This window comes from Podarcis pityusensis (genome assembly GCF_964106645.2).
Source record: "Podarcis pityusensis genome assembly, chromosome: 12".
Classification (NCBI taxonomy): Eukaryota; Metazoa; Chordata; class Lepidosauria; order Squamata; family Lacertidae; genus Podarcis; species Podarcis pityusensis.
Genome location: NC_138037.1, coordinates 4,855,093 through 4,883,054, shown reverse-complemented (window position 1 = coordinate 4,883,054; position 27,962 = coordinate 4,855,093). Strand labels below are relative to the sequence as shown.

The 27,962-nt window shown below is 47.4% G+C and overlaps 5 long non-coding RNA genes across 6 annotated transcripts in view; 2 read left to right on the top strand and 3 right to left on the bottom strand.

Annotated features, from left to right (window-relative positions):
- The window catches only part of LOC308459229, a 57,744-nt gene that overhangs the window by 23,640 nt on the left and 6,142 nt on the right, over positions 1-27,962 (top strand). The gene's annotated exons all lie outside the window — the stretch shown is intronic.
- LOC308459161 overlaps positions 1-27,962 on the bottom strand; it is a 56,177-nt gene that overhangs the window by 24,169 nt on the left and 4,046 nt on the right. The window lies entirely within an intron of this gene.
- Positions 189-3,875, bottom strand: LOC308459234. The gene is made up of 2 exons (XR_013977932.1): positions 3,626-3,875; positions 189-561 (listed from the first exon to the last, which is right to left on the bottom strand). It is a non-coding gene; the product is annotated as an uncharacterized lncRNA (long non-coding RNA).
- On the bottom strand, positions 10,761-13,085 carry LOC308459191. Its single transcript, XR_013977880.1, has 2 exons — positions 12,844-13,085; positions 10,761-11,090 (listed from the first exon to the last, which is right to left on the bottom strand). It is a non-coding gene; the product is annotated as an uncharacterized lncRNA (long non-coding RNA).
- Positions 20,971-26,425, top strand: LOC308459179. 2 transcript variants are annotated; one of them, XR_013977860.1, is made up of 3 exons: positions 20,971-21,172; positions 24,045-24,244; positions 25,746-26,425. It is a non-coding gene; the product is annotated as an uncharacterized lncRNA (long non-coding RNA). The 2 variants fall into 2 exon arrangements; XR_013977861.1 differs by having other exon boundaries at positions 20,971-21,482.

Sequence of the window (27,962 nt, the reverse complement as noted above, 5' to 3'; positions counted from 1 at the left end):
GCGGGAGGCAGTGGAAGACAGGAGTGCCTGGCGTGCTCTGGTCCAGGGGGTCACGAAGAGTCGGACACGACTAAATGACTAAACATCAACAGAAAGCACAGGGGTGGGGGTTAGCCGGTCCAGGACTTGGCCCTCCATCCTCAAGCTCCAACCTGCGTGCAAATAAACAGCCACGAGGCAAGGCGAGCTCACTCTCTACGGGAGATTTATTGATAGAAAACATCTCTCCTCCACCACCACGAGAACTGGGAAAGATTACATTGGCATCTGGAAAATTGGAGAGGCTGAAGAAGGGGGTGTCACCTCCTGGAGCCCCCCATCCATTTCTGCTGGGCCATCTCTGTCCCACAGGCGTGCCGAGTTCCTTGAGGTCACCCTCTCGCCCTCGTGGAGATGTCCAGGATAATGGATTCCTGCCTCTCGACCGGTTCCTCTCTGCTCCAAGAGAACGGCTCCTCAGCCTTTGAACCCCTGGGCCACGTTGGAGCCCAGAATCGCAATGGATCCTGTGTTCCAGCCCTTCCTCTTCTTCCCCTTCCCGGACCTCTGCCCTCTCGCGTCCTGAGATCGAGAGAGGAAATAAAAAGAAGGGGATTTAGAGTGTTATCACTTACTCAGAGAAAGTTCTTTCTCCCTCTCTCGAAACACTAGAATTCTGTTAAGTTGTGGGTGAACATATCAGACGACACAGCGATTCTTCAAACAGCTCTTGTTTATTCACAGGCCAGAACAGAACTGAACTGAAGGGTTCAGCCAGCCTGCTTATATAGAGCTCCACTACAACGCAACAGTAACCATTTTCTGTAACTATCCAATCTCTGAACGTCACTTTCGATCCCTTATTTGCATATGTGGACCTGAGAGAAAACGATCTACAGTATCCCCCTGCTGGCCCAGGGTGAGAACTTCAGTACATAACAAATTCTATTCAGAATAAGGGAATTTCCCTTAAAAAAAAGGGGGAAACATTGACAGCTATGTCTTTGATCGGTCCTGAATATTTCAACATTCAATGGATGTATCTGAGTTAAGAGAGAGGGAAGGAAAATTTTCCCTCTCTACTTTCAACTTGCTAGTATAATTTTATAAACTTCTACCATGTCTAACCTGTCAGAGGCCACATGGTGGAAGTGGACCCTTTCATTTTCTGCCACCCTGTTTTTAAAATGTTTTTTATTAATATTTATATATTACAAACACATGCCAAAAAAACAGAATTTAAATTAAACATGCCATATTGTATGCCCTTCACCCCCTTGTAACATGTCAGTGCTATAGGATAATCAATATTAATACATTTTTACTTCCCTTTGCAGTACAGCAGTACCTCGGAAGTAGAACGGAATTCGTTCCGGAAGTCCGTTCGACTTCCAAAACTTTCAGAAACCAAGGCGCGGCTTCCGATTGGCTGCAGGAAGCTCCTGCAACCAATCAGAAGCCGCAGAAGCCATGTCGGACATTTGGGTTCCAAAGAACATTTGCAAACTGGAACACTCACTTCCAGGTTTCCATAAACCGAACTTTCCATAAACCGAACTTTTTTCAGTCCTCAAAGCCAGATATCACAGGGTCATTTTGGGGCAGAAAGCCCATAAGGAGTTTCCACTCATTAATAAATGTCAACAAGGATTTTTCTCTAAGTAAACACATCAGCTTTGTCATCCCAGCCAAATCCAATAATTTCAATAACCGTTCTTCCATAGTAGGTAATAATAAACCGTTCTATCTTTCGCCACTGTGAATTATTATTACTTAAATTTCTAGACTGCCCTTCATCCGAAGATCACAGGGCGGTTTACAATATAAACAGAATTAGCATCTGAACAAGACTGTAATAGCAATCCAGATAATAAGATATGAGAACATGACCTAGAACAATGGTCTCTTTTGTTGCATCAGGATGTTAATCTTTGATAAACATCCATTATGTTGCCTCTGATTCCTCGTTGTCAGAGTAAAAAAGACGGAAAGGGGTAGTTTGAGTTACATACCTTCCAACATTTCTTTGATCAAAATAGGGACGTCCTATTTAATAATAATAATAATAATAATAATAATAATAATAATAATAATATCCTGGCCATCTGCCTGAGTTGCCCAAGCCACTCTGGGCGGCTTCCAGCATATATAAAAACATAATTTTTTTTTAAATGATATTTATTAAAGTTTCAAAAAAAGATTACATTGATAGGAAAAAGAAAAATAGAGAAAAGAAAAATAGAGAAAAGAAAAATACAAAATACAAAAAAAAAACAATTAAAAACAATTCCATCTTTTCATCACTTATCTTTCATTTACTTGTTTCCCGGACCTCCTCATGCCTCCCTTTTTTGTATTCCGGTTCAATTTATTAGTTCAGCAATTCCTTTCCCTCCTTATTTTATCCTAATCTTTAATCTTAATATATTATAGCATTAAATTTTGACCTATTGAAAATCCAATTTTCCCATATTCTTTTACCATTACAGCTAGAAACCACTTAACTTCAATCCAACATCCTTCTAACATTCATTAATTTTGCAATATTTCTGTAAATAGTCTTTAAATTTCTTCCAATCTTCTTCCACCGACTCTTCTCCCTGGTCTCGGATTCTGCCAGTCATTTCCGCCAATTCCATGTAGTCCATCATTTTCATCTGCCATTCTTCCAGTGTGGGTAGGTCTTGTGTCTTATCTTATATTACAAAATAAAACATTTTGTAATATAAGATAAATAGAAAATTATTGGAAGTAACAAATAGGCTTAGGGGTAGAATAAGAATATGTGGTAGTAAATATTAATGATGAGAAGAATAATAAAGGAGAAGAGGTTAGTTAATTAAAGGAGTTAATATTATTAGAAATACGAAATTGGAGAACTGTTATACAGGTGATACAATGAAATTCAGATAGAGGGGATTTGAGGAAGTCAGTTACCAATGTTAAGAGATTTAGGTATTTGAAGTAATAATTTTTTTATGTGTTTAGTTTATTGTCTTTGTTGTGTGTTTTGTCATGTGTTTTTTTTCCTTTTTTCTGTGTGAAAAATCTGGAAAATCAATTTTAAAAATTTTGGGGGGAAAACATAATAAAACAATGAGCATTAAGAAACGTCCCTTTAAATGTCTTCTAAAGGTTACTTTAGAGGGACGCGGGTGGCGCTGTGGGTTAAACCACAGAGCCTAGGGCTTGCCAATCAGAAGGTTAGCGGTTTGAATCACCGCAACGGGGTGAGCTCCCGTTGCTCAGTCCCTGCTCCTGCCAACCTAGCAGTTCAAAATCACGTCAAAGTGCAAGTAGATAAAGAGGTATCATTCTGGCGGGAAGGTAAACAGCGTTTCCGTGCGCTGCTCTGGTTCGCCAGAAGCGGCTTAGTCATGCTGGCCACATGACCCGGCCAATAACGCGAGATGAGCGCCACAACCCCCGAGTCGGCCACGACGGGACCTAATGGTCAGAGGTCCCTTTACCTTTACCTAAAGGTTACTTATCTCCTTGGCTCCAAGGTCACATGGCCTCCATCATTTCTTCAATGAAAATAGGGACATCCTAAGGAAAAGCTGGACCTTCTGGGATCAAATCAGGAACTTCTGTAAATCCAGGACTGCCCCTAGAAAATAGAGACACCTGGAGGGTCTGGCCTTACCATAGCTAGCAGCTGCCTTGCATCCCCTTGTACCATCCCTCTGTCCTGTCTTTGTACAATGTCCACTCCTTCCTTTGCCATCGTTCTTTGCTGGCTTGGCCTCGCCACGGCGGCTGCAGCCAAGACCCCGAGAATCAGGAGATGGAGGTAAATTCCCTTCATCTCCTACATTCGGAGGAACCAGGATTTTGCAAGGAGCTCTTGAGGGTGTTCACTGTTTCTCTTGCCCGGAAGGCGGAGCTCACCTGAGCAGGTGATCCCACGACAAGGGTTTCCTGGCAGGCCTCACAAAGGGAGGTTTGTGGCCGCTGTCCTATTTCCCAAGACTTGAAGCCCACCCTGCAGCAGAAAGGCCCCTTCCACAGGGCATCGCAGCAGGAGATGTTTCCCAAGAGCCTCCCATCACATCGAAGAAGACAAGGTTGTTGTTGTTTTAAAATAGGGCGGGCAAGGAAGGATTTTCAGGCCGCGAGAGGAGAAAGAGAGCTGCAAAAATGAGACTCTCCGGTTGCATCGGCTTCCATCGCCAGGAAAGTGATACGTGAAGCTCAGATCTGGCAAAAGGCTTTGCGGAATTTGATATCGTCCTGGAAAATATATCGCCTCCATCCTGGCAGAACTTTAGATGTGGATTCGTTTGGGACCGTGAGCTGCGGCAAACAGCCACGGCGGAATGAAAAGAAGAAGAAGAAAACGTTTTGCTTTGTTCGTTTTTATTCTTCTTCTGTGAAAATCAGTAAATGGCATGTTTCTTTAAAAAATAAATGAATGAAGTGGGAAAGTTGACCCGCCGACTTAAATCAGCGAAAGGCAAAGCTAAAATATTTGCTTGCCCTGTAAGGTGCTCTCAGCCCTCTGGAAGCCTAGGAATGCTTAGGCTGCGTTTCATGGGAATGCAAGTAGCCCTGTGAGATGATGGTGAGGATGATGATGATGATGATAATTTATTGATACCCCACTATAGCTATAGCTTAGGGCCACATTCTCTTGGGGGCCCCAAAAATTTAAAGGGAAAAAAACCTGGATGTACATTTCCAAAATATAAAACAAATAAAATAAAACCCACATACAGCAACAGTGTTTTGTGTCGTGTAAGGAATGGTCCCCGCCTGCTAGCCTGATCCTTCAAATATCACTGGTTTGCTCATTTCTATATACAGTGGTACCTCGGGTTAAGAACTTAATTTGTTCTGGAGGTCCGTTCTTAACCTGAAACTGTTCTTAACCTGAGGTACCACTTTAGCTATAGGGGACTCCCGTCGCCGCTGCGCCGCCACCACCCAATTTCTGTTCTTATCCTGAAGCAAAGTTCTTAACCCGAGGTACTATTTCCGGGTTAGCGGAGTCTGCAACCTGAAGCGTCTGTAACCTGAAGCATCTGTAACCTGAGGTACCGCTGTATAGGGTGCCTACATTCTACGTGGACTGGTTGTAACAATTACTTTGCTAAAATACATATTTTTGTTATGTGGAAATGGCTTGAGATACTTATTTGGTCCAAAAATTACTATATAGAATATAAAAGGTAAAGGTAAAGGGACCCCTGACCATTAGGTCCAGTAGTGACCGACTCTGGGGTTGCTGCACTCATCTCGCTTTATTAGCCGAGGGAGCCGGCGTACAGCTTCTGGGTCATGTGGCCAGCATGACTAAGAACCAGAGCAGCGCACAAAAATGCCGTTTACGTCCCGCCGAAGCGGTACCTCTTTATCTACTTGTACTTTGACGTGCTTTTGAACTGCTAGGTTGGCAGGAGCCGGAACCGAGCAATGGGAGCTCACCTAGTCGCGGGGATTTGAACCGCCGACCTTCTGATCAGCAAGTCCTAGGCTCTGTGGTTTAACCCACAGTGCCACCCGCGTCCCATATAGCATATATTCAACACAAAAAACAGCGATCATTTGTTGTTGACAAAGGACAGCTGGACATCTCAAGGGCCCCATCACCTTCAATAGCTGAGGGCCGCATCAAACCTAAATCCGGCCCTGGCCATGAGTGACTGACTTCTTTGGAACCAAGCTTGTAGAAGCTATGAGAGAGGCAAGGAGACACTGTCTTAGGGTTTCATGTTCTGCACAGCCTCCCTTGAAGACTACTGTGTACTATTTCTCTAAGACAGCAGCCCCCCCCAAATAAATAACCTCACATGCACACACAGTTTGCAAGGCTATCGATTGTTTAATTAGCCAAAGGTCTGGGAAAAGAGGGGTGTTTTTGGCTGGCGGCTAAAACAAGCCTTTGTTTCCCCCGAAAGACAACAGCACAGGGACGTTGTAGCGTCGTCGGGTTCTTGCAAAGCTGGTTCCACCTGTTTGTGAATTTCCCAGAAGACCACCGGGCGACAGGGGTGCTTTGATGCTGTTAACGCTTCCTTTTCAGATCGCCTCAAGACTTTTAGCGGCCTCTCAAGGCGCCGAGGCATCCTGGACGAATTGTGACAATCCTCTGGCCGTTCACCCATCTGACGAAAGCGCAGGCAAACCATCTCCATCTAGTGGACCTCCTGACCCTCAAACCCTGTGGAAGGAAAGTCCATGGGAGAATGAACATGGCAGAGTCAGGGGGTAGGAGTTACTACTACCCCTATGTGGGACGCGGGTGGCACTGTGGTCTAAACCACTGAGCCTAGGGCTTGCCGATTGAAAGGTCGGCAGTTCAAATCCCCGCCATGGGGTGAGCTCCCATTGCTCGGTCCCTGCTCCTGCCCAAATAGCAGTTCGAAAGCACGTCAAAGTGCAAGTAGATAAATAGGTACCACTCCGGCGGGAAGGTAAACGGCGTTTCCGTGCGCTGCTCTGGTTCGCCAGAAGCGGCTTAGTCATGCTGTCCACATGACCCAGAAGCTGTCTGCGGACAAACGCCGGCTCCCTCGGCCTATAGAGCGAGATGAGCACGAAACCCCAGAGTCGTCTGCGACTGGACCTTACAGTCAGGGACACCTTTACCTTTACCTTTACTACCCCTCCTATACCCACAACCAAACACACACACAAAAATTCTGAGCATATTCTGAAGGAGCGTCTCCACCCCCATTGTCCAGCCCGGACACTGAGGTCCAGCTCCGAGGGCCTTCTGGTGGTTCCCTCCCTGCGAGAAGCCAAGTTACAGGGAACCAGACAGAGGGCCTTCTCGGTAGTGGCACCCGCCCTGTGGAACGCCCTCCCACCAGATGTCCAAGAGAAAAACAACTACCAGACTTTTAGAAGACATCTGAAGGCAGCCCTGTTTAGGGAAGCTTTTAACGACTGATGTTTTAATGTATTTTTAATCTTTGTTGGAAGCCGCCCAGAGTGGCTGGGGAAACCCAGCCAGATGGGCAGGGTATAAATAAATTATTATTATTATTATTATTATTATTATTATTATTATTATACCGTACTGGTAGTTGTTTATCTCCTTGAAGTCTGAGGGGAGGGCGTTTTACAGGGTGGGCACCACCACCGAGAAAGCCCTCTGCCTGGTTCCCTGGACGCTCCTTCAGGTATACTGGACCGAGGCCATTGAGGGCTTTAAAGGTCAGCACCAACACTTTGAATTGTGCTCGGAAACGTACTGGGAGCCAATGTACCGTATTTTTCGCTCCATAGGACGCACTTTTTTCCCTTCAAAAATGAAGGGAAAATGTGTGTGCATCCTATGGAGCGAAGACGCCATAGCCCCGCGACCCTCTCCCGGCTGGAGAGGTGACGCGCGGCTATGGCAGGAGCCTCAATAGCCGCGCATCACCTCTCCAGCCGGGAGAGCGCGCGCGGGGCTAAAGAAGCACCCCGCGACCCTCTCCCGGCTGGAGAGGTGATGCGCGGCTATTGAGGCTCCTGCCATAGCCGCCCGTCACCTCTCCAGCCGGGAGAGCGCGCACAGGGCTAAAGCAGCCCCCCGCGACCCTCTCCCAGCTGGAGAGGTGACGGGCGGCTATGGCAGGAGCCTCTCCGCTGCGCCTTTCCGCTGCTCCCTGAACTGCTCTTTGGGGCTGGTGGTGGGCTTCCCCCCGCCAGCCCCAAAGAGCAGGTCGAAAGGAACCTGAAGCCTGGAGAGCAAGAGGGGTCAGTGCACACCGACCCCTCTCACTCTCCAGGCTTCCAAGGTAGCTTCCTGAACGCACCTTAAACGGCACCTTGTTTTAGAGCGGGAAAACAAGAGGGGGAAAGTTCTCCCCCTCTCTGCACAGCGCCTCCTGCCACTTCACTGAAGGGGCGCTGGGCAGAGAGGGGGAGAATTTTTTTTTCTTGTTCTCCCCCCTCTAAAACAAAGTGCGTCCTATTGTCCGGTGCGTCCTATGGTGCGAAAAATATGGTAGGTCTTTCAAGATGGGTGTTATATGGTCTCAGTGGTCGCTCTCAGTCCCCAGTCTGGCTGCCACATTCTGGATTAGTTGTAGTTTCTGGGTCACCTTCAAAGGTAGCCCCATGTAGAGTGCATTGCAGTAGTCCAAGCGGGAGATAACCAGAACATGCACCACTCTGGCGAGATGGACTTTGATGCAAGAGGTCCTTTATACAATATCTCAGCACCCACCTGTATTTCCTGGTTGCTTGCATCCTCGGGGCCTCCATCTCCTTCCCTCAAGATGGAGCTTCTTGGAGCCGAGTCTTCCTGTAGGGCAAAACCCCCCCACACCACCAAGCCCACCAGCAGCACCAGCAGCCAGAAGCTGAGCAACTTGTTGGGTCTGGATTTGGGCATGGCGACCTAGAGAGAATGAGAAGAAGGGGAGAAGTTTCAGGGCTGTCATCTATCCTCAAAGTTGGAAGGAAGTCCTGCTCCAGGGCGGAGAGGAACATCATGAAACCACCTCTTCAGCCGTTGGAACCTCAGGGTTTCCCCATGGCATGAACGTTGTGGGCTGACAGTTGGGTTGGGGCCTTGATGGGGGAATAAGGAATAAAAGACACTGCTGGCTTCAGAAGGACATAAGGAACTGCTTTGAATCAAGTCAGACCACTGGTTTATCCATATTTTCTATCTCCGCATGTGTAACAACTCTAACTTTTTACTTTTATATATATATATATACCTATGACTACAGCTTTTTAACAATATTTCCCCACCTCTCTCTCCTCCCCCTACTTCCCACCACTATCCGCCTTATCGCTTAAATATTCCTTCCAGATTTGTTCTGGAAGGAAGCGAGGTGAGGATATTTATAGCAAAGGTAACAAAAAAAAATAATTGTTATTTAGGGGAATTGAATTTAATTCTAAATTATATTCCGGAAACGTGGGAGATTACAAGGGGGGAAAAAAAAAATGAATGTACCGTGCTGTATTAGAAGCAAAAAAATTGTTTTGATGAATTGGAAGAGCTGCAAAAAGATTCCACTGAGCACATGGATTGATGATATGGGCAGATTAGCTACATACGAACGAACTGCATGTTGACACAAAGTAAGAATGGATAAATATGAAGAAATAGCAAATCTATATTTCAGCTAAACTTTGGAACTCCCTGCCACTTGAAATCTGGAAGGGGCCTTCACTATGCACTTCTTGGTGCCTGCTAAAAACATCCCTTAGGCAAGCCTGTCTGGATATTTAGAAAGTTGATGGGCGTTTTAATCTATTATTATTTTTATTGTTGTTCATTACGCCTTTGGATAATTTTATTGCTTTGTATCTTGCAAACTACTTTGACGGTTGTGGGTTGTTGTTCTTTCAACACTCAAGCAGTGTATAAACTTTATGAAATAAGTAAATATTACCTGCACTGACTAGAAGCTGCTCTTCAACATTTAAGAAAAGGGACACCCCCCTAATCCGACCCGAAAAGATCAGAGATCGAATCTGGAACCTTCCACGGACAAAGCAGATCCTCGACCGCTGAGCCAAAGTCCTGCCACAACAAAGGAATCTGCCTCATACATCTAGCTCAATACAGGTGGCACTGGCTGGCAGCATCTCCCCAGGGTTTCAGGCAAGGAGTCTCTCCCAGCCCTGTCTGAACATGTTGGAAATTGAACCTGAGACTTTCTGCACTCCAAGCAGATGTCCTCCCTTCCACTGGCTGTTCTCCATAACATTTATTCAGAATTTTGCAGAATTCAGTCCAAACCAGTAGCTTCTCCCAGAAAAACAGACAAACTTCCCAGTTTTAAATCAACTGTGTGCATGTGAGGTTATATTGGGGGTTACTGCCTTCAAGAAATATGGTTTACTGTACACAGTAGTCCTCAAGGGAAGCTGTGCAGAAAACTATACCCTAAGAGAGTGTGTTCTTGCCCCTCTCATGGCTTCTACAAGCTTGGCCAGTGCAAAAATGGTTCTGCTTATTTCCTCCTCCTTGTTCCCAGAAATCAGCTGTGAAAAGATGGGAGGGTTGGTTCTAGGACTAAGCTGAAACTGTGAAGCTCCTTGGTTATTTTTGCTCATGGATGCTGCGTGTCATTTAAGTTAATAATAATAATAATAATAATAATAATAATAATAATAATAATAAATGTATAACCCATCCATCTGGCTGGCTCCCAACAGAATTAATGATAATAATTAAAAAAAAGAGATAAAACATCAAACATTAAAAACTTCCCTGAAAAGGGCTGCCTTCAGACGTCTTCTAAAAGTCAGAGAGTTGTTTATCTCCTTGATATCTGATGGGAGGGCGTTCCACAGGGCGGGCGCCACCATCGAGAAGGCCCTCTGCCTGGTTCCCTGTAACTCACTTCTCGCAGGGAGGGAACCGCCAGAAGGCCCTCGGAGCTGGACCTCAGTGTCTGGGCAGAATGATGGGGGTGGAGACGCTCCTTCAGGTATACTAAGCTGCGGCCGTTTAGGGCTTTAAAGATTATATTTATAGTATCAAAATGTGGGGGGGGTGTATGTTACTATATTTGCTATTGTTTTGCCATGTTGTTGTGAAATTGTTTTGCAGCGTCTCTTTCAAATGCATACTCTACCAGCTTTGCTGATGAGCTGCTTTGTAATCAGTAAACACACAAGACGTAACCGGCTGTGTTCTTAGATAAATAAGGTATACTATTGATTGTATCAAATCATAGATTTCAACAGAAGTAATTCATAAAGTTCAACAAACGAACAAAGCAGAACTGCTGCTTTCTGCCTTCATCCTTGCAGGCTGTTTTTAAGCCACCCAGTTTACGAGAGTGCTTTTAAATTTCTTTTTGGACAAAACGAGGCCACCGACTTTTGCAAAAGCTTTATTGAGACATAAGAGCTGGAAGAGATGTGTGGAAACTCTCGAAGGGCATACTCTTCGCTCGTTGGGACTTTGCATTGGGATGGAATAGCCTCTGTTGTATCTCCTGGACCAGTCGGTGCTTCTTTGGAGACTGGAGAAGGACAGAGAGAAGAGGTTGGCCGAGGCTACGTTGCTAACAGCGAGATTTCTTGCAGCGACGTTTCCGTCGGTGACGATGAGGGATGATACTTGCTATTGTACTCCCGCATCCAGGCCTCCACCTCAGAACCCATCGACCATTGACGCATACGCACTTGTAGCAGCTCCACCTTGCCTGCAACAGAAAGAGCGGCGAGGATTTTAATAGCAAAACATTGGAAAGGTGATGTAATCCCCACAAAAACTGATTGGCAAAGATGATAGTATATTCAGAACTTCCAAGGATGACTGGGAGAATAAGAGGCAATTCTAACCAGAAATTTAGTAAAGATTGGAGAATGTTCAAAGAATATCTTAAAAAGCACTGTAATGACACAAATCTCCTGACAGATTTGGATTAAATCTTGAAGTTTGAGGAAATTATGAAGTAAAAAATTTTCATGATAATTAACTGAAAAGAATAATAAATATGAAGTGCGTATAGACTAGTAAGGTATAAAAAGCACAATGAGGTGAATCGGAAGTTAAAGGGTATGTAAGGTCAAATGAGGTGTTGTCAGTGTCTATGGTCTGTTTATGCCGTCTTTCTTTCTTTTTACGTTCTGTGTAAATTGTTTTGTAATAAAGAATCTTTTTAAAATAAAATAAAAAGTGAAACTAACGAAATGGATAAATTTGGAAATATAAATAAAAAACGAAAATAAAAGAAGGAAAGAAGAAGGTGGTAGAAAGAAGTGAGAGGCTGATGGGGCTAATCTCACTAGCCCTGCAGTGAGTTCGGAAGCTGCCTCTAGTATAGAAAACAGCAGCTAGGTGGGGTTCATTGAGACTCTGGCAGGACACAGACCCCTTGGACTAATAATAATAATAATAATAATAATAATAATAATTTATTTATACCCCGCCCATCTGGCTGGGTCTCCCCAGCCACCCTGGGTGGCTTCCAACAAAGTATTAAAATACAGTAGTCTGTTAAACATTAAAAGCTTTCCTAAACAGGGCTGCCTTCAGATGTCTTCTAAAAATCTGGTAGTTGTTTATCTCTTTGACATTTGATGGGAGGGCGTTCCACAGGGCGGGTGCCACCACCGATAAGGCCCTCTGCCTGGTTCCCTGTAACTTGGCTTCTCGCAGGGAGGGAACCGCCAGAAGACCCTCAGAGCTGGACCTCAGTGTCCGGGCAGAACGATGGGGGTGGAGACGCTCCTTCAGGTATACTGGGCTGAGGCCGTTTAGGGCTTGAAAGGTCAGCATCAACACTTTGAATTGTGCTTGGAAACGTACTGAGTGCCAACGTAGATCTTTCAAGACCGGTGTTATATGGTCTTGGCAGCCGCACCCAGTCACCAGTCTAGCTGCCGCATTCTGGATTAGTTGTAGTTTCCGAAGGTAGCCCCACATAGAGCACATTGCAGTTGTCCAAGCGGCAGATAACCAGAGCCTAAGGTGAAACAGCTGCCTAGGCTGCCTTTAAGCCCCCAAGCTGTGCCCAAGTTTCTATTGCAAGGGTAAGATAAAGGTAAAGGGACCCCTGACCATTAGGTTCAGTCGTGGCCGACTCTGGGGTTGCGGCGCTCATCTCGCTTTACTGGCCAAGGGAGCCGGCGTACAGCTTCCGGGTCATGTGGCCAGCATGACTAAGCCACTTCTGGCGAACCAGAGCAGCGCACGGAAACGCTGTTTACCTTCCCACCGGAGCGGTAGCTATTTATCTACTTGCATTTTGACATGCTTTCAAACTGCTAGGTTGGCAGGAGCAGGGACCGAACAATGGGAGCTCACCCCGTCACGGGGATTCGAACCACTGACCTTCTGATCGGCAAGTCCTAGGCTCTGTGGTTTAACCCGCAGCACCACCCGCATGGCGGGTTGTAAAGGCTATAAAGGACCAAATCATTCGTGTGCCCCCACCAGCTCTCCATCCTCACCTGTATCTCCTGCTTGGCTGCATCCTCGGGGCCTTCATCGCCTTCCACCAAAATTGCCACTCTTGAATTTGCGTCTTCTGGTGGGGCAGCAGCCCCTCTCAGCACCAAGCCCACCACTAGCCCCAACAGCAGCCAGACGCACCGCATCGCCCTCGAGGCGCTCCGAGGCGACGCACTACTCCTTCCGTCCGGATTTGGGGAGGGGAGAAGCTCCTGTTGATGGCGGAGGAGGTACAGGGAGAGAATGAGCCCCCAGAGGTAGAGATTTGGAGGGGAATGCGTTCCGCAAGCGGGAAGGAAGTTTCCAAAGCGATCGCTTGTTCTGGAAAGGGGAACTGAATTCAAGGACTAAGTTGGGTAAGAATCTAGCAGAAGAGACATGGTACTAGTTTGTTACGGAAATGACAAGGGGGGAATTATCTTTAAAGTTGTTACAATGCTACAAAAGGTCCACAAATAATACAGTGGTACCTCGGGTTAAGTATTTAATTCGTTCCGGAGGTCCGTTCTTAACCTGAAACTGTTCTTAACCTGAAGCACCACTTTAGCTAATGGGGCCTCCTGCTGCCGCCGCGCCGCCGGAGCACGATTTCTGTTCTCATCCTGAAGCAAAGTTCTTAACCCGAGGTACTATTTCTGGGTTAGTGGAGTCTGTAACCTGAAACGTATGTAACCTGAAGCATATGTAACCCAAGGTACCACTGTAATAGCTTACAGGTCCCGGGCCCTAAAGAAACCAGACTATCCTCCACCAGGGCCAGGGCCTTTTCAGTGATGGCTCCGCTCTGGTGGAGTGCTCTGTCCCAGGAGACCAGGGCCCTGCAGGACTTGATCTCCTTCCGCAGGGCCTCTAAGACAGAGCTATTCTGCCTGGCCTTCAATTTGAATTTGCCTGATCCTCTATTCCCTTTCCCCCTTTCCTCTTCTATGAAGAAACCCTTTCTGGGACCCCACATTTAAATTCTTCCCTAGTCTTATCACTGGCTCTAGTAGGACCAACTTGGCCAGATAGCCCTGGTGATTATTTGATGTCTACTGACTGGGTTTGTTTGTTTGCTTGCTTGCTTGCTTCCCCAAATGACCCCTGAATTTTTGAATTTTATTGATATTGATGATGCTGTTTTATGCTGTTTTTAAGTCGCATTTTAATCAGTGTTTTATATTTGCTGTTAGCCGCCCTGAGCCCGGTTTTTAAACCAGGAAGGGCGGGGTATAAATAAAAATTTATTAGTTATTATTATTAAATATTATGCCTGAATGTATCCTTTCGACTTGACAGCTCAGGGAAGATACCTAGCTTTATAAATCCGTGCAAAATCCAAACTTTAACCGAATCTCCTCATTCCAATGCCATTTTAACCCTTAAAGAAAGGTGAATTTGGGCTCAACCTATCTCCGTGAACCAAGAAGCAGGAAGTCACGTAGGCAGCAGGAACAGGGCATCCCGCCATAATTCCCCAAGCGTGAGAATACATACAAGGCCCCCCACCCAGGGAGTGACCAGGGGAGCAACACTAGACATCCGCAGAGGCAGTTGAGCAAGTCAGGTGTTCTGAAAGCCCATCTCCAGACAAGTCCTGAGGGCAAGGAGATGTCAAGAGTTTTATTATTCTTTCAGTGATGGGTCCTTAAGAGGTGTTGGGAAAGGTGTCTGATAAAGTGACCTAATGTTGAACTTGTGTAACCCTTGTATACCCCTCCCCATTTGTGACATGCTAGTGACAAGCCATGCAGGTGGTGCTGTGGTCTAAACCACAAAGCCTAGGACTTGCCGATCAGAAGGTCGGCAGTTCGAATCCCCGCGACGGGGTGAGCTCCCGTTGCTCGGTCCCTGCTCCTGCCCACCTAGCAGTTCAAAAGCACGTCAAAGTTCAAGTAGATAGATAGGTACCGCTCCGGCGGGAAGGTAAACGGCGTTTCCGTGCACTGCTCTGGTTCGCCAGAAGCGGCTTAGTCATGCTGGCCACATGATCCGGAAGCTGTACAATGGCTCCCCCGGCCAATAAAGCGAGATGAGCGCCGAAACCCCAGAGTCGGCCACGACTGGACCTAACGGTCAGGGGTCCTTTACCTTTTTTTAGTGATGTAGTGATGATGTATCAATGATGCTGCTTGAATTGTATTCTGGGGGAAAGAGGGAGGTTTTAAAACAGGGTGTCGCCCAGTGCTCGGGGTTCTTACTCTAAGGTTACCAGATGTCCCCGTTTCCCTGATTTACGAATCAGTCCCCATACAAAATCCATTGAAGTTGAAAAGTGTCCCCAGATTCATTGAAAAAAAATCTGGTAACCTTATCTTACTCCTGTGGGGACCTGTTGCACAACAATAAAGATCATGGTCTACTGACTGCTGTTTTGCTCCAAATTGCTTGCCTGGACCTTCCCCTCGGGAGCACGCCCGCCCTGGGCAGCGCGGGAATATGCTCTGCCACTACTTAATGGCACATGTTAAGTAAAGGTAAAGGGACCCCTGACCATTAGGTCCAGCCTTGACTGACTCTGGGGTTGTGGCGCTCATCTCGCTTTTCTGGCCGAGAGAGCCATTGTACAGCTTCCGGGTCATGTGGCCAGCATGACTAAGCCACTTCTGGCGAACCAGAGCAGCGCACGGAAACGCCGTTTACCTTCCCGCCGGAGTGGTACCTATTTATCTACTTGCACTTTGACGTGCTTTTGAACTGCTAGGTTGGCAGGAGCAGGGACCGAGCAACGGGAGCTCACCCCGTTGCGGGGATTCGAACCGCCGACCTTCTGATCGGCATGTTCTAGGCTCTGTGGTTTAACCCACAGTGCCACCCGCGTCCCTATGGCACATATTAATTTATCTTTAATAGCTATATCCCACACCTCTTTATGCAATTCTTCCAATTTATATTCCGCCTGCCCCTTCCACTTCCCAGCTATAAGAATACGGCTGCTTTCTGCCTTCATCCTTGCGAGCTGTTTTTAAGCTGCCCCGCTTACGAGGGTGTTTTTAAATTTATTTTCAGACAAAACAAGGCCACCGACTTTTGCAAATGCTTTATTGAGACATAAGAGCTGGAAGCACCGTGAGGAACCTCTGCAAGAGCTGACTCTTCGCTCGTTGAGACTTTGCACCGGGGTGGAATATCCTCAGTTGCATCTCCTGGACCAGTCTGTGCTTCTTTGGAGACTGGAGGGGGGCAGAGAGGAGAGGGGCTGCCGGGGTATGTTGCTAACAGGGAGTGTTCTTGCAGCGACCTTTCCATGCCTCATGTTCAGGGATACCTCCTTTCCATGCGTCATGTTCAGGGATACCTCCTGCTATGGCACCGCCGCATCCAGGCCTCCAGGTCAGAACCCATGTGCCATTGACGCATACGCACTCGGAACAGGTGCTCCTTGCCTGCAACAGAAAGAGCCAAGGTTGGCAATGAGAATAATAATAATAATAATAATAATAATAATAATAATAATTTATTATATATACCTCGCCCATCTGGCCCAGAGTTTTCCCAGTCACTCTGGGCGGCTTCCAATCAAGTGTTAAAAACAAAACAGCATTAAATATTAAAAAATTTCCCTGAACAGGGCTGCCTTCACATGTCTTTTAAAGAGAAGATAGGTGCTTATTTCCTTCACATCTGAAGGGAGGGCGTTCCACAGGGCGGGCGCCACTACCGAGAAGGCCCACTGTCTGGTTCCATGTAACCTCACTTATCGCAGTGAGGGAACCACCAGAAAGCCCTTGGAGCTGGACCTCAGTGTCCGGGCTGAACGATGAGGGTGGAGATGCTCCTTCAGGTATACTGAGCTGAGGCCGTTTAGGGCTTTCAAGGTCAGCACCAACACTTTGACTTGTGCTCGGAAACGTACTGGGAGCCAATGCAGATCTCTCAGAACTGGTGTTATGTGGTCCCGGCAGCCACTCCCAGTCACCAGTCTAGCTGCCGCATTCTGGATTAGCTGCAGTTTCCGGGTCACCCTCAAAGGTAGCCCCACGTAGAGCGCGTTGCAGTAGTCCAAGCAGGAGATAACCAGAGCATGCACCACTCTGGAGAGACAGTCTGTGGGCAGGTAGGGTCTCAGCCTGCGTACCAGATGGAGCTGGTAGACAGCTGCCCTGGACACAGAATTGACCTGCGCCTCCATGGACAGCTGTGAGTCCAGAATGACTCCCAGGCTGCTCACTCCCAGGATGGGGTGAAAACAGTGTGACCAGCAACGGGTGTGGGGTCTGAGCCCCCTAAGAAGGGCCAGTGACAGGTTCAATGAAGGATCCATTCAAGTTGGCACGCTCTCCTCCACAGGTGGTTTTTAACCACAGGTTGGGTGGCTATTTTAGCCATCACTTTAGGGGATGAATTTTTGCAAATTTCCTCATTGAGTGGTCTTCAAAATGTGGCTTATTTGGGTATGAGGAATTCAAATTTGCTATTATATTTGTGGCTAGACAACATTTAGCTTGGCATCATCATCAATTCATTTATACCCCACCCATCTGGCTGGGCTTCTAGCAAAATATTAAAATACAACAATTCATCAAATATTAAAAGCTTCCCTAAGCAGGGCTGCCTTCAGATGTCTTCTAAAAGTCAGATACAGTGGTACCTCGGGTTACATACGCTTCAGGTTACAGACGCTTCAGGTTACAGACTCCACTAACCCAGAAATAGTGCTTCAGGTTAAGAACTTTGCTTCAGGATAAGAACAGAAATCGGGCTCTGGCGGCGCGGCGGCAGCAGGAGGCCCCATTAGCTAAAGTGGTGCTTCAGGTTAAGAACAGTTTCAGGTTAAGAATGGACCTCCAGAACGAATTAAGTATCGTATTTTTCGCTCTATAAGACGCACCAGAGCACAAGACGCACCTAGTTTTTGGAGGAGGAAAACAAGACATAAAATATTCTGAAGCTCAGAAGCCAGAACAGCAAGAGGGATCGCTGCGCAGTGAAAGCAGCAAATCCCTCTTGCTGTTCTGGCTTCTGGGATAGCTGCGCAGCCTGCATTCGCTCCATAAGACGCACACACATTTCCCCTTACTTTTTAGGAGGGAAAAAGTGAGTCTTATAGAGCAAAAAATACGGTACTTAACCCAAGGTACCACTGTAGTTGTTTATTTCCTTGACATCTGGTGGGAGGGCGTTCCACAGGGCGGGCGCCACCACTGAGAAGGCCCTCTGCCTGGTTCCCTGTAACCTCGCTTCTTGCAGTGAGGGAACCGCCAGAAGGCCCTGGAGCTGGACCTCAGAGTCTGGGCTGAATGATGGGGGTGGAGACGCTCCTGCCTTCTACATTTGATGCAGAAGCATATTAACTGCTTTCGGAAAACCAAAGAATTTTAATGTTGCCTTCTTGAAATGTCAGGCAGTGCTAAACAATAATAGCGGCAATCAATAATAATAATATAATTGCAAGTATTTGGCAATCACGTTTAGAGATTTCTGTTCAGGTTTACACACATTGTGCTTGCCCAGCAAGACCAAATCATGATCTGGAATCGGCGAGACTAACTGTTTCAAAAGGTCTGGAGGAAATTTATATTCTATATGAAAGAAAATGGTAAACATTTGAAAATGTTTGTAGGTTTGAACTGAAACGCTTTGTAATGTGAAAATAAGCAACTGATTTACGTATAAGGAGGTAATTTTTATAAAAAAAGAAGACGTTTTAAGGTAAAAAAGTGGTTAAAGAAATGCGAAAATTTAGTAAAAGATGTTTGGAAGTTAGAAAGAAGTTGATGCTCTGTTTGAGCAATGCTTTAAGTTATAGATCCGTAAAATGAGATGTAAATAAATATGGAAACTTAATAAAAATTATTTTTTAAAAAAACAATAATAGCGGCAATCAATAATAATAATATGATTGCAAACCCTTGGCAATCACAGTTAGTGATTTCTGTTCCGATTTACACACATTGTGCTTGCCCAGCAAGGCCAAACAACAGGTACAGAAAGAGAACAGTGAAGACACCTTTCTGATTTCAACAGGCAGGGAGTTCCAAAGTGTGGGTGCGGCCAAACATAAAGATTCTTAGAAATGCAGAATGAACATTATGTGGCTCTTGCAACAGTGCCAGGAATCTTGGAGGAAATTCCCAGGTGGATCATCCAGCGATACAACTCCGCAGGAGAATTGCACAACACCCAAGCTGGTTGCAGAGACCAGGAAGGATCGCAGGAGAATCGGAGGCTGCCTTAATATACAGAGTCAGTTGTTGTTGTTTAGTCGTGTCCGACTCTTTGTGACCCCACGGACCAGAGCACGCCAGGCACTCCTGTCTTCCACTGCCTCCCACAGTTTGGTCAAACTCATGCTGGTACCTTCGAGAACACTGTCCCACCATCTCGTCCTCTGTCGTCCCCTTCTCCGTGTGCCCTCCATCTTTCCCAACATCAGGGTCTTTCCCAGGCAGTCTTCTCTTCTCATGAGGTGGCCAGAGTATTGGAGCCTCAGCTTCACGATCTGTCCTTCCAGTGAGCACTCAGGGCTGATTTCCTTCAGAATGGAGAGGTTTGATCTTCTTGCAGTCCATGGGACTCTCAAGAGTCTCCTCCAGCACCAGAATTCAAAAGCATCCATTCTTTGGCGATCAGCCTTCTTTATGGTCCAGCTCTCACTTCCATACATCAATACTGGGAAAACCATAGCTTTAACTGTACGGATCTTTGTTGGCAAGGTGATGTCTCTGCTTTTTAAGATGCTGTCTAGATTTGTCATTGCTTTTCTCCCAAGAAGCAGGTGTCTTTTAATTTCGTGACTGCTGTCACCATCTGCAGTGATCATGGAGCCCAAGAAAGTAAAATCTCTCACTGCCTCCACTGACTCTATAACAGAGTCAGTTATACTAATGTAAAAATCTATATACAAAGCTTAAAAGATATGCATTAAACATTTGCCCCTTTTTTAAAAATTCAAAGACCTTGGTTTGCTGGTTTGTTTGCAGGATTACAAGGAAGCACAAATGAGAAGTCTTTGGGTTCGGTCAACCAACCAGCTACAAATCCACCTAACAGTTACCTTGTCCCTTCCAACTTCACTTGGAAAGTCTGGTCTGGAGTCAGTGCTGGGTTACTCAAAAGGCAAGCTGACATAAGAGGAGCCTGCAGGATCAGGCCCATGGACCTGATCCTGGGCCTTTCTCCGTGTGTGACAGAGCCTTCCGAGTCTGCAATGATTTCCTTTTCACCTGGGGAGTTGTTATCACTCCATGATTCATTCACCTGGGAACTTCCTCCAGGATTCCTGGCACTGCGGAATTCACATTGTCCCAGGTGCCGCGTAATATTCATTCTGCATTTGTAAAGGATCAATATTTACCTTAGGGTGGCCGCACCCAGACATTGGCACTCCTCCCTGCCGATTGACATCAGTCTGGCACCTTCACTAGATTCTTTTCAGCGCCTCTTTAAAACATTTTTTTGTCTGGACAGGCCTACCCCAGATACCTAGAACATTTAGCTTATTGTTTATTTTAATCATTTCCCAAAGATTTTAAGCAGCTGCTTTTCACTGTTCTTATCGGAAATTTTGTAGTTTCATTCTTTTCATAAACCACTTTGGATTTTAATTTTTTTTTTAAGTAATTACAATCAGGTGGCGTGTAATTTTTTTGGACTAAATAAATAAATGACATATTTATTGACGGAATTGCCAGCAGAGTTTGATCTTCGGTGATTCATTCGCACATGGCCAGTCGCCACAAGAGGGACGTTTGCCCAAATCCTTCAGCTTATTCAGCCATCTAATCTTTCCCGTTCTTAATTCAATGTGTTGGTGCTGACCTTTAAAGCCCTAAACGGCCTCGGTCCAGTATACCTGAAGGAGCGTCTCCACCCCCATCGTTCAGCCCGGACACTGAGGTCCAGCTCTGAGGGCCTTCTGGCGGTTCCCTCATTGCGAGAAGCAAAGCTACAGGGAACCAGGCAGAGGGCCTTCTCGGTAGTGGCGCCCGCCCTGTGGAACGCCCTCCCATCAAATGTCAAAGAGATAAACAACTGCCTGACATTCAGAAGACATCTTAAGGCAGCCCTGTTCAGGGAAGTTCTTAATGTGTGACATTTTAGTGTATTTTTGGTCTCTGTGGAAGCCACCCAGAGTGGCTGGGGAAACCCAGCCAGATGGGTGGGGTACAAATAAATTATTATTATTATTATTATTATTATTATTATTCCTTTCAGTTTTGCACCAGAGATGTGGAACTGAATCCATTTTGTGGGCTGGATTATTATCTCCCACCCACCACCCCCACCCAGCTGGGCAGATGGGCGGGGCCACACACCTGCCAATCACCTGACATCACAATGCCGCCAGGTCACCTGCGTCTCCCGGCGCTGCAGATCAGCTGACGTTTGCGTCTGCTGGAGTACCGGGTGAGTCCCATGGGCCTAGCTGTGACCTTTCCTGCCCCACACATGGCATCAGGGGCAGGGCAAGTTAGTGTGGCTTGGCCAAATGGCCTCAGAAGCCCAATGGACCTAATTAAGTCTATGGGGTGGAAGTTCCCCACACAGAAAGGTGTCAGGGCCAAGTTCAGCTTCATGTTGTGACTCCCCTCTCCCAGAACCATAGAATTTTAGAGTTGGAAAGGACCACAAGGGTCAGTTACTCCAACTTCCTGCAATGAAGGAATCCTTTCCTCCTGACTTGTCTTCTTCTTCTTTGGCGATCCCTCGCAGCCGAGTAAGATTGTCTTCCATAAACACGGTTTTAACAGTGAGTCCGTAAGCGACTGTGGAGGCCAATTCTGGACCCACACGTCCTTCCACAGTGGGGACATTGGTTTCCGGGTGGGAGTTGATCCCGATGTGGATTTGCCAAGCGTGCCTTCCTCTTAGCACCTTTCTCCCTTGTGTCCTGAGTTCAAGTGTCTTCAAAGCCCATGACACCTTTGGTGAAGGCTGTTCTCCAACTGGAGCGCCCGCAGGCTAGTGTTTCCCAATTGTCGGTGTTTATACTACATCTTTTAAGATTTGCCTTGAGAGAATCTTTAAACCTCTTCTGTTGACCACCAGCATTACGCTTTCTATTTTTAAGTTCGGAACAGAGTACAGTGGTACCTCGGGTTACGTACCTTATTTTTCACACCATAGGGCGCACCGGACCATAGGCCACACCCAGTTTTTAGGGGGGGAAATCAAGAAAAAAAATATCCCCCCCCTCAGCCCCAAAGAGCAGCGTACAGGCTGCACACAACCTCTCCCTGCCAGATAGATCCCGCTCGCTGTTTTGGCTTCCCCTTTAGCCCCGTGCAGCCTCTACCTCCTGGGAGAGGCTGCGTGAGGCTAAAGAATCCATAGCCCCGTGCAGCCTCTCCTTGCCAGAGGGGTTGCGCGCAGCTATGGAACAAGCCAAGACAGCGAGCGGGATCCATCCCGCTCGCTGTTTTGGCTTCCCTTTTAGCCCCGTGCAGCCTCTCCTTGCCGGAAGGGTTGAGCGCGGCTATGGCACAAGCCTGCATTCGCTCCATAGGACGCACACACATTTCCCCTCAATTTTTGGAGGGGAAAAACTGCGTCCAATAGAGCGAAAAATACGGTACTTAATTCGTTCCGGAGGTCCGTTCTTAACCTGAAACTGTTCTTAACCTGAAGCAGCATTTTAGCTAATGGGGCCTCCCGCTGCTGCCGCACGATTTCTGTTCTCATCCTGAAGCAAAGTTCTTAACCCAAGGTACTATTTCTGGGTTAGCGGAGTCTGTAACCTGAAGCGTCTGTAACCCGAGGTACCACCGTAGTTGCTTTGGGAGACGATAATCAGGCATCAGCACAGCATAGAACCTGTAATGGTCTTTGGAAGGAAACTGACCATTGGAAGATGCTCCCAAGGGTACGGATAATTGGTCCTACTGCTCAGATTAATACAACTGCCAATACTAAATCATCCGTATTACTTTTGTCATACAGTAAGCCCGCAACTTATGCAAAGGTTTGTTTCCCCCAAAAAAACTTGAAGTCAGAAAGACCAAAAACGGAGCCATTTTCTTAAAAAGTAAAAAAAACACCAGCAAATTGTTGCTGTTGTTATTGAATTTATATACCGTATTTTTTGCTCTATTGGGCGCACTGGACCATAGGACGCACCAGACCATAGGAGGGGGAGAATAGGGGGGGAATTTTTTTTCTTGTTCTCCCCCTCAAAAACAAGGTACGTTCAAGGTGCGTTCAAGAGCAGGCCTTGCTGCTGCCCCCCGAGCTTGTGGGGCTGGCGGTGGGGGGAAAGCGCTGCTTTCCCCTACTGCCAGCCTCAAAGATCCCTGAAGCCTTTGGAGCGCAGCTGCCCTCCAAAGGCTTGAGGCTTTGGGGACATCCTTTGTAGCCTCCGCAGGGCGGTGGGGTGCCTTCATCCCGCCGCCCTGCAGAGGCTTTGCGCAGCCCTCCCGAAGCTGGAACAGCGAGACGGAGGTCTGCGCAGCACCCCGTCTCGCTGCTTTGGCTTTGGGGACAGCAGGCTGCTCTCCGCAAGCCTTGGGAGCCCGGCAGGAAGTCCTGCCGGGCTCCGCAGGCTTGCGGATAGCTTCCTGAAGCCTGGAATGCGAGAGGGGTCAGTGCACACCGACCCCTCTCGCTCTCCAGGCTTCAGTGAAAGCCTGCATTCACTCCATAGGACGCACACACTTTCCCCCTTCATTTTTGGAGGGGGAAAGGTGTGTTCTATAGAGCGAAAAATACGGTACCACCCTATACCTGGGGGTCTCAGGGCAGTTCCCAGAGTAAAATCAAGATATAAAACCACAAAAGACCTAACAAGAATAAAAACAACAACCGAATAGCCCCCCTCCCCCCCCAAAAAAAACACATTTTAAAAGGGCATAGGGTGTAAGTTGGGTCAACCAAAGGCCTGGTTAAAAAGGAAGGTTTTTACTTGGTGCCTAAAGATGTATAATGAAGCCACCAGGCAAACTTCCCTGGGGAGAGCATTCCACAGATGGGGAGCCACTGCAGAAAAGGCCCTGTTCTCGTGTTGCCACCTTCCGGATCTCTCAAGGAGGAGGCACACAAAGAAGGGCCTCAGCAGATGATCTCAGGGTCCGGGTAGGTTCATAAGGGGAGAGGTGTTGGGGTCCTGAGCCATTTAAGGCTTTATAGGTTGTGGGCTTTCTGTACTCCTCCCCAGCTTAGTTGCTGCCTTTGTTCCCCTTTCTAGCTCCCCTAGGCAAAGGCGATGTTTCAGGGAACTTCCTTGGTCCTTAAACCCCTGCCCCTGATTTTCATTCTCTCCCTGCAATTCCTCCGCCATCAACAGGAGCTTCTCCCCTCCCAAATCCGGACGTGGAGAGTCGTGTGGCGCCTCGGAGCGCCTCGAGGGCGATGCGGTGCTTCTGGCTGCTGCTGGTGCTAGTGGTGGGCTTGGTGCTCAGAGGGGCTGCCACCCCATCAGAAGAATCAAATTCAAGAGGGGCAGGCGATGGCAGCCCCAAGGATGCAGCCAAGCAGAAGGCACAGGTGAGGGCACAGAGCAGATGAGCAGGCTCTCTGGGGCACCAAGTTGTTTGAAATAGAAACTTGGACCTGACTTTCTAGCTCATAGTCAGCCTGGGTCACTGTTTCACCTAGGTGAGATGTTTGTGTCCTGCCAGGGTCTCACTGAGCACCCATTTAGCTGTTGCACTCTGTACTAGAGGCAGCTTCTGAACCAAGCACGGGGCAGCCCCAAGTACAGCGCATTGCAGTAATCTTGTTGGCATCTGTCTGTCTTGAGGGAGGGAAGGAATCCTGCACTAGTACTCAGCATCCTAAGGCACTTGCCAGGACACCAACACCTGCCTTGGGACCCCTTCATTCCGCCCTCCACCTCTGGCTTGGCATCCTGAGCAGGCAGGTAAGCCATTCTAATGATTTCCCACAATGCCCGTGACTTAGCATCAGTGTGGCGCATTGCCGGAAACCGAAAGCAGGGCTAGGCTCGGCTTCTCGGTTCTGCCGCTGCAACCAGAGAACCACATCCAGGGGCCACGAACAGAAGACAAATGGCCCTCCTCGAACCTGACCCTCATTGGGGGCTTGGAAATCCCACCCCTTGACTGACCACCTGGCCTCTTTCCATTCGCTTTATTTCTATATCATTTTTATTAAATCTCCAAAAATATTCCAAACTCTCTCTCTCTCTCTCTCTCTCTCTCTCTCTCTCTCTCTCTCATGTGTGTGTGTATATGTGTGTATCATTGACTTCCCACCCCTCCTTTCCTAATGTTTGTTTTTTACTCCTTTTTGCTGTTTTACAACACGTTTTAATTTTCTGAACACCGCTGTCATTAACTCTTTCGATAATCACTGCTTATATTTCAATATAAGCGGGCAGAGGGCCTTCTCGGTAGTGGCTCCCGCCCTGAGGAACACCCTCCCATCAGATGTCAAGGAAATAAACTACTATCTGACTTTTAGAAGACATCTGAAGGCAGCTCTGTTTGGGGAAGTTTTTTGTTTGATGTTTTATTGTATTTTTAATATTCTGTTGGGACCCACCCAGAGTGGCTGCGGAAACCCAGCCAGCTGGGTGGGGTATAAATAATAAATTTATTATTATTATTATTATTATTATTATTATTATTATTATTATTATCTCCTGCCAGCGACTTCATGTATGAATGATAATTTGATAGATAATCCATCTGTGGTCTCCATTCTCCCTTAAACACTTTGCCATTACGTCCCCTTCGTTTTTGCAGTCCATCCCACCATTTCAGCATAGCCCATCAGTTTCCTAAGGCATTCCTCCTCAGTTGGTCCTTACCCTTCCGTGCGTATAAAGTTCTAGCTCAGGAATAGGCAAACTCGGCCCTCCAGCTTTTTTTGGGACTACAACTCCCATCATCCCTGTTAGCTAGGGGTGATGGGAGTTGTAGTCCCAAAACAGCTGGAGGGCCGAGTTTGCCTACGCCTGTTCCAGCTGCTGTTGGCGGCCTCTTCGCGTTCTCACCGCCTCCCACGGATCTTTCCGCTGCAGGAAGCGAAGGTGATTCACGGCATGTGCTACGTGGCCAGATGCGTCAAAGGGCACTGGGACGTCAGGTGGAAGTCCGGGTGCAGGACCAGTTTGATCCATCCCCATCGCCTTCATCCGCCAAGAGGCGCTTGCAACCATCATGGCAGCTAGCAAGGCATCCTTTGTAGCCTCTCTTCTCTCCCCCAAACCAGCCTCCTAAGACGCGCACAAACTGGTCCAGGAAATGTGAACGAGAGCTGCCAATCTGGGCGCAAAGGCGCTGCAACACCAGAACGTTGCCTCTCCATCTATTGGAGAGGTTCGCCACGACGCTTCCTTTTAAAACTTGCCACGCACACTTTGCACAGATGCTGCCTCCCACGGAATCAGACCATCGGTCCACGAAGTTCAACGCTTTCTACACGGACGGGCCGTTTCTCAGAGGGCTGGAGGGAGCCCAGCATCAAACCCACCCAGGATTGAGTTAAGCATCTTCCAGCTTCGGCTACGAGGGGACCTGCCCGCCGCATACCCACCAGCTGTTTCCCCCAGCAGCAACAGAAGGACCACAAGCGACGCTATTCCACATTTTTCGTTCATTTTTGCCTAGGTACTTCTGTTCTGTGTCTGCTTAGGTTTCGTTTAGACGTACGTGTGCGTTGTTACTTTTGTGCATTAATAAACCCTCGCCTGTAAGAGTGCTGACTGCCTTTGGATCCTTAAAAGAACTAGGCAAAAGACAACAACAACACCTGGGCAGGGCAACCAGCAAATCCCTGGATTCCCAAAGATGCTAGGTTGGTTCAGCTTTGCTACTGACGTGGGATTTCTGTTGGGGTCATTATCTGGGAGACCAGTGCCACAAGAATGTGGACCGCCACAAAACTGCTGAGAAACAGCTTAGCAGGAACTGAGTAGCTGAAACAACTCCAGGTAAGGTGCAAGGAGGGCTCTTGACATACAGTAAGAAAATAAGATTGAGTAAGGGTTTTCAAGGGATGCGGGTGGCACTGCGGGTTAAACCACAGAGCCTAGGACTTGCCAATCAGAAGGTCGGCGGTTCAAATCCTGTGACGGGGTAAGCTCCTGTTGCTTGGTCCCTGCTCCTGCCAACCTAGCAGTTCAAAAGCCCGTCAAAGTGCAAGTAGATAAATAGGTACCGCTCCGGCAGGAAGGTAAACGGCGTTTTCGTGCGCTGCTCTGGTTCACCAGAAGCGGCTTAGTCATGCTGGGCACATGACCCGGAAGCTTTACGCCGGCTCCCTCAGCCATTAAAGCGAGATGAGCACCGCAACCCCAGTATCGGTCACGACTGGACCTAATGGTCAGGGGTCCCGTTACCTTTATTACAGCATTATGTTACAAGCACAAACAGGCAACCCTGGATATCAGGCAACTCACAACTGTGCATTGTGAGCACCAGACTCAGCAGAGTATACTGTATTTTTCGCTCCGTAAGACACACCTTTTTCTTCCTAAAAAGTAAGGGGAAATGTCTGTGCGTCTTATGGAGCGAATGTGTGGTCCCTGGAGCCGAATTGCCCAGGGGCAAAAAGCAGATCATGCTTTTTTTTAAAGAGGGAAGTGGGTGTTGAAACAAAGCCACTGGTCGTTTGCCGATCGAGAGAGATAAGGGACGCTAGAGGAGGCTGCCTGGGAGGCGGGAGGTAAAGACAGCAAACTTGCAAAGGGGGAAAACAGGAAGAGAAATTAGAAGAAAAGGAGGAACAAAAAACTCCAGCTCCAGCTAAGGAAAAGACACTAAGGGGAAAGACACTAAGAGGGAAGGGAGTGTTGAAAGGAAACAGCTGATTGGTGGGATCAGAAGAGAGATAAGGGACGCTAGCAGAGGCTGCCTGGGGGGGGGAGGTAAAAGCCCATGGATCCTCAGGATTTTTACATTGGGTCACCCCAAATTCACCATCAGATCACAAAGCATGTCCATGGCTACAGCCTGCACCAAAAAAATCACGCACCCACTGTTGCGTGGGGCCGCAATGGTGCAAAAACGTGGTTACAAAGCACGGATCCACATGGAGCCTCAGGATTTTTGCATTGGGCTACCCCAAACTCACCATCAGATCACATGTCTGTGGCTACAGCATGAACCACAAAAATCATACACCCACTGTTTCATTCAGAATATTTTTTTTCTTGTTTTCCTCCTCTAAAAACTAGGTGTGTCTTATGGTCAGGTGTGTCTTATGGAGCGAAAAATACGGTAAATAACGTGGAAGC